At 33.2% G+C, this 6,825-nt stretch overlaps 1 non-coding gene across 1 annotated transcript; it reads left to right on the forward strand.

The window, feature by feature from the left end:
• Positions 1-598: 598 nt before the first annotated feature.
• Positions 599-702, forward strand: LOC127903621 (small nucleolar RNA R71). The gene has a single exon (XR_008056330.1). It is a non-coding gene; the product is annotated as a small nucleolar RNA R71 (small nucleolar RNA).
• Positions 703-6,825: the final 6,123 nt, after the last annotated feature.

Raw genomic sequence — 6,825 nt, forward strand, 5'->3', positions numbered from 1 at the left:
AATCGTGGAGTGAGTAACATTCCTGAAATTCTGGAATGCATCCTCCCATGGTCTAGGTTGAGAGTGGTTCTGGTTTTGATTGTATGGTCTAAATGATGGCTGAGAGGCTTGAGGATTTTGTGGAATTGGTGGAGCTGGAGCTGCTGGTCCGTTCTGTTGGAATCCTTGAGACCATGAAAAATTGGGGTGGTCTCTCCATCCAGGGTTATATGTGTTGGAGTATGGGTTGTAATTCGATGGTTTTCTCATTACACCTATGGCATTGGCTTGATCTGAGTATGAGTCATGGTCATGTGGCTCTGTTGATTTAGCAGTCGATAATGATGCTATTTGTCGAGAGAGACCTTCAATTATCGCTTTGACTTCTTTAATTTCTGAACTTGATTCGCTAATGTGAACCTCATTTACTCCCTTAATTCTTCTAGTATTCCTGAGTGATCGACTCCGTTGTTGGGAATTATCTGCTTGTCGCTGGAAGAATTCCCAAATTTCTGATGCACTTTTTGACATTAGCTCTCCTCCACTTGTTGCCATTAGCCATTCTTGCACATTCGGTAGTAATCCCTCCAAAAAGTATTGGCATTGGTGCCATTTCTCATACCCATGATGTGGACACTTCAAGAGTAGCCCATTGAATCGCTCCCATGTTTCGAAAAATTGCTCGTCTTCTCTCTGGGTAAACTCTGAGATTTCCCTGCGAATAGCATTGGTTTTATGCACTGGGAAATATTTATTCAAAAATTTTGTTACCATTTGTTCCCATGATGAAATGCTATTGGCAGGCAATGTATTAAGCCATGAACGAGCTCTATCCTTTAAAGAAAATGGGAATAATCTGAGTTTAACATCATCGTCTGAAAAATTTTCATATTTAAAAGTTTGACAAATGGCATGAAAATCATTCAGATGATTATATGGATCCTCATTTTCTAAGCCATAAAATGTGGGGAGACAATTTAGCACACTAGGTTTTAATTCAAAACTCCTAGCAGCTACATTTGGGTATCTTATACATGATGTGCTCAAATTTGCTAAAGGACTGAAATAATCTTTAAATGGCCTCTCCTGTGGTTGCAAATCCATTTTATTTTTTACTTGTTTGTGTGTGCGAAGTGTTTTCTCAAGTTCAAGGTCTATAGGTTCAAGATTGGGTAATAATGACCTTCGACCATGCATGCAAAACAAATAAAATAAAAAAAATAAAGATGGGAACAAAATAAATAAAAATAAAGAAGAGGGAGAAATTACGATACTAACCTTATTGCGCTATTAAAACCTTTCTATAAAAATACACAAAAACAAATATGTGAAATAAATTAACTAAAAATAAATTAATAAGATAAACAAAAAAAATTACAAAGAAAAATAAATTGAAAATTAAATTACAGAATTTTAAAGAAGAGAAAAAATAAAAGAAATACTAACCTTTAAATGTAGATTCACTCTTTTTTTTCTTTTTTTTTTATAATAAAAAAAATACAAGAAAACAAATAAAAGAAATTATTCACAAAAATTAATTCTATGAATTAAAATTACTTACCTCCCCGGCAACGGCGCCAAAAACTTGTTGTGCAAATTTTAATGTACTCGCAAGCGCACGAATCTATTATAGTATGATCAATGGTGACGAGTGTCGATCCCACGAGGAGGTGGATTTTAATTGTGTAGAATTAATTTTGTAAATGGGTGATTGGATTTGTGGTGGAAATGATTTGGAATATGCTAAGACTTAAATTAAAATGGCAAGAATAAATTCTAAAATTGGAATAGAAATGGTGAGAATAAATTGAAGAGAATTATATTAAAATGACGTACTTGGGTATCTGGATCCGTATCAACATGCATCATGGGCTAAATAATCCGTATTAATGCCAATTAAATCATGAGGGGGGAATCCACACCTCATGAACCACGCTCGTGCTAAGGGCTTATCGTGCCAAATGATAATAACCTTATACTAGAGAGCCGGTGTAACCAAGGCGGTATCTAGACAAGATTATTATTATTTGTCAACGAGAAGTCAAAACATCCACAAAAACTAGAGGGGAAGAGAAAATAAATTTACCAAATTAAGCCCATGACACATGTTGAGACTTCACCTTCAACCCAAGCTTAAAAGAAAATTAGCCACTCATAATTGAACTAGGGGCAAAATAGAAATTTATTAAAATACGAAGAAAATACAAGATGGAGAAGGAATTACAGAAAATGGATCCCAAAAATGGATTCAGAGATATCAAATTAGGGGGGGGAGGCCCCCTTTTTATAGATACATGGAGTAAATCATGGCCATCGGATTAAAAACAGTTTGGACGCTCAGGATTGCGCCACGTCATCAGTCAACAGTCCACGGTTTGACCACGTGGATGAACAGTAACACGGTTTGACCCGACTTTGAACAGTAACGCGGTTTGACCCGGATGAACAGTAACGCGGTTTGGTTGAAAATAATCCTGTGTGATGCATGCACCGTACGCGAGATTTTTCGTCCACTGATATGATGTGAATAGTGCCATTTTTCCTTTTATGCTCCTCCTAAGGTTTTTGACCGTCCTGAGTTCAAAAGTGATGTCCGTTTTGCCGTCTGATTTCTCCTTTATTGTGAAATGACTATAATGCCCCTAAAATACATAAAATACTTAATTAAAATAAAACACATGTAATTAAATCACAAGAAGGTTAAATACATAAAAGTAAGGGTTGTTAGTAAGACTTGAAATGTAAAATGACGATTTTCTCCTTTATAAATATGCATTTTCTAACACTCAACAACTGCCCCAGTACTTGCCCTACTAGATTTTTCTCTCACTTTTGAGGCACATTGTGATGTGATAACTCTATGAAATGAGAAGTTAGAATGGCTCTTTAAGACTTAAACCAATATTACTTAGAGAGTTAATGATGTGTTTTTATTGTATTTTTAGTTACATTTTTGCATGAACATCCATTTAAGTTTATTTTTAATAAATTGATTTTGTTTTAGATCATTTTGTGCTCAGATTATGTGCATGATTATAGGTGACCGAAAAGCTCAAGTTTTATGGATGGATTACAGCTACAGTAAACTTGCAGAGATGAAAAAAGAACTTGGCTGCAGAGAAAATAAAACGAGTCTGAAACAATAAAAATGTTGTAGCCATTGCTGCAACAATCTTGTAGCAACTATAAATGAGACATCGCACATGTTTACTGAAAGATTGTGATCCCAAGTTTCCAAAAATGGAAGACATGCGGTTGTGTGCTTTTGTTTACCCTAATTCTAAGATATAAAAGGAGAGTACATGAAAAGAAAAATGAGGGTCGTCATTCAAGAAAAATAGCAGAGAAAAAAAGAGATTTGAGAGCTGTAATAGATAATTCAAGGAGAAAAAGAAAGAAAGGTCACAAAGACTAAGTGAAACTCAATTCCTCATCTTTTTTTCTTGTTTTTCTTTATTTATCGGAATATATTTGATGGCAAAAATGATTCTTGTTACTGTTTTATTTCAAATAATGAACTAAACGTTGTTGTGATTGAGTGATAAACAATCTTAATGGTTACTTGATTGATATATGTGTGTTACTCTGAATTTGCTAAAACATTTTGTCTTGATTTTACTTATTGAAATTCCCTATTTCGGCTAACCACCCATTTAGTGGATACTAACTAAGAAGGAGCCTAAAAAATGTTTGACTTAATGGAACAAATTAAGACAATATATAGTTTTAGATTGTGTTTCACAAGTTGAGTTAATCTCGATTTGAATAGTGTCATGCTCGATCTAAAATTAGTGAAGACCTAGACATAGGAATTCACCTTATAAGGCAATTGGAACCTAGAATCTTTAATGCTATATCTAATGTTAGCGTAGCAATCAGTCATTATTAGGTTGCATTAGGTATAAGATATCCAACAGGCAACAACTGAGGATGCATGAGGGATTCTACCCAGTGTTGTAGTAGATATTGTAGCAATATAATTTTAATTAGAAAAATAGTCAATGCCATTAAATGAATTTAATCACTCAACTACTCATTTCTCATTGAGTTTGTCTTTGTGTTTAACTTGAGAATTTCACTTATTGTATTTTTAATTTCATTAGTTCATTAGTTTCATTGATTATTTTATTTTTAACTTAAAATTGCACTGCTAAGATTACTGTAGCAAATCCTATAACATAAATCCCTGTGGAGATGATCTGAATACTCATCAGTAAATTACTTGTTGTGTACACTTGCACATTGACACCTATAGCAATAAAAATCACCCAACATTATGCATATAAAATAAGCATTGGAGTTGTTCGTAACTCCCAAGGTAAGCCTATAGCCTATTTCAGCAAGAAGTTGAATAGAGTAAAGGCATGTTACAGCACTTATGATATGGAGTTTTATGCAGTGGTCTAAGTATTAAAACATTAGCATTACTGTCTGATTCATCGAGCCTTTATTTCATACATTGATCATGCCATGTTAAAACATCTCGACAGTCAAGATAAGCTCTCTTGATAATTTACTTTGTTTTATACATTGTCCATGTGGACAACTTTCCTTCAACAATTTATTTTCGTAGTAAAACATACTTTTGACAAATCTAATAGAGTAGTACAGGCACTTAGTCGACAACCTTCCTTGTTGACACAAATGTATAATCAAGTCTTTGGATTTGACATATTTTGAAAGTTATATGTTACTAACTCTTTTTTCACTTTTTCATTAGAATACATTGCTACAGGGTTCCACTCAAACTATCATTTGCATAACATATTCATTTTCAAAAGGTAATCAATTACGTGTTCTTGACATAAGTTTGAGACTAAAGATCATTGCAAAACTACATAATAAAAGATGTATGGGTCACGACAAAACTTTGGCTTTAGTAGCAAACACTTATTTTTGGCCTACTATAAGGCATGATGTTAATCATTATATCAAGACTTATCACATTTGTCAATTTGCAAGGGTAGTCCAACTAGTGTGGGATTATATATGTCGTTGCCAATTCTAACACAACCTTGGACCGACATTAGCATGGACTTTATTTTGGGGTTACCCCATGCTCAGAGGGGTATGGATCCAATATTTGTCGTTGTTGATCGGTTCTCGAAAGTGGTTACCTTTGTTGCATGCAAGAAGACTATAAACGCTATAATTATTGCTCACCTATTTTTCAAAGAAACCTATAAATTGTATGGTTTATCGAGTTCTATTATATCTGACAAAGATACATGATTTCTTAGCCATTTTGGAGGACATTGTAGAAGTTGACCAACAATCGCCTGAATTTTAGATATACTCATCACCTATAGATAGATGAATAAACTGACGTTGTCAACCCTTTTTAGAAAACCATCTACGTAGTCTAGTTGGTGATAACTCGGAGACATGGGATTAAAAGCTGTATTAAGTACAATTTTCTTATAATTATTATGTCAAGCATAGTACTAGTTCAAGTCTTTTTCAGGTGAATTATGGATATAATCCGCAAGCACCTATTGACTTAACCCCAGCATTAGATTAGTTTGCAAAGCATCAAGATAGAAGACTTTATTGAGCAGCTTCAAAAAGTTCATATAATACATAAGAGTCTCGGAAGAAGACCACTGAAGGTTATAAAATTGAGGCAAATAAACGGTATCGAGCTTTAAAATTTAAAGTGGGAGATTGTTTAAGTTGTCTTCATCAAAGACAGGTTCTCAATTAGAAAGTAGAACAAGTTTTCTATTCAGAAAATCGGTAAAGATTATAAACAATATAAATTTTAGTATTGCAAAGTGAAGCTTCCTAGTTATATCCGCACTGCAGATGTTTTCAATTTCAAGCATCTTATTTCTTTCAGAGGTGATCATAATGAAAATACTATTAATTACAATTTGAATTCAAGGGCGAATTCTCTCTATTATAAGGGAAATGATGTAGATTAAGATTCCTTATCCTACTTGGATGAGTTTTCTTATTGTCTAAAGTTTAGTGTCTTTTTTTTCTAGATTAGGACTTTGATTTCCTTTTTGTTTATGGTTTAGGGCAATTACTATTAGTCTAAATAGCTCTCTTTTGTAGCCTTGGATGGCATATTTGTGTTTAATAATATGTTCATTTTCAATGCTCTGTGTAAGGGTTTTAGTTTAGCTAATTCTCAGCATTCTACAGAATCAAGAAGTCTTAACCACTACGTTCACGATATTCTTTCGAATCAACGTGAATTTAGATTATTCTTTATTCCGGTATTCTCAAGAATCAATAAAAATATTTGAAGGTCAAACTTCTGCTACATCATGTATTCAAAAGTATCAAAATATCAAAATCAACAGCACCATTTCCATAAAATGACGATATTGTTGCCATCATGCCATTAACTGTAGCTATAGTTCTCTATCATATAAAGTCAAAACAATTAGTAGTTAGCATGTCCGTTAGATAACATCTTACATGTAAGTAGAAAGATTGATTTTTAAAGAAAAAGAAAAAAACTTACAGTCTTTGCCCTTTAAATCTCTCTTTGTTTGAACTAGGGCAGATTACGGGGTGGCCCTATCAAATATGTCTCCCTCTCTAATTTCAATGCTTACTATTGGTGGCATTAGATATTGATCAAAAGTTATATTTCTTGTTATTGATGCATTCTTTAGTTTTTTTTTTTTTTTGCTTTGCTTATTGTTGATGCTTCCTTTATTGCTAATGATTTCCTACTTACTAAACCCTTTATTAATTGGTTTGGCCTTGACATTAAATTATTAGATGATGGCTCAGATGTTGATCGTAATTCATCCATTATTTAGGGGTTTAATCATGTAAATAAAACTGTGTTTCAATTTAAAAATTATGTACTTTATAATATGTTTATTA

This window comes from Citrus sinensis, chromosome 6 (genome assembly GCF_022201045.2).
Source record: "Citrus sinensis cultivar Valencia sweet orange chromosome 6, DVS_A1.0, whole genome shotgun sequence".
NCBI lineage: Eukaryota > Viridiplantae > Streptophyta > Magnoliopsida > Sapindales > Rutaceae > Citrus > Citrus sinensis.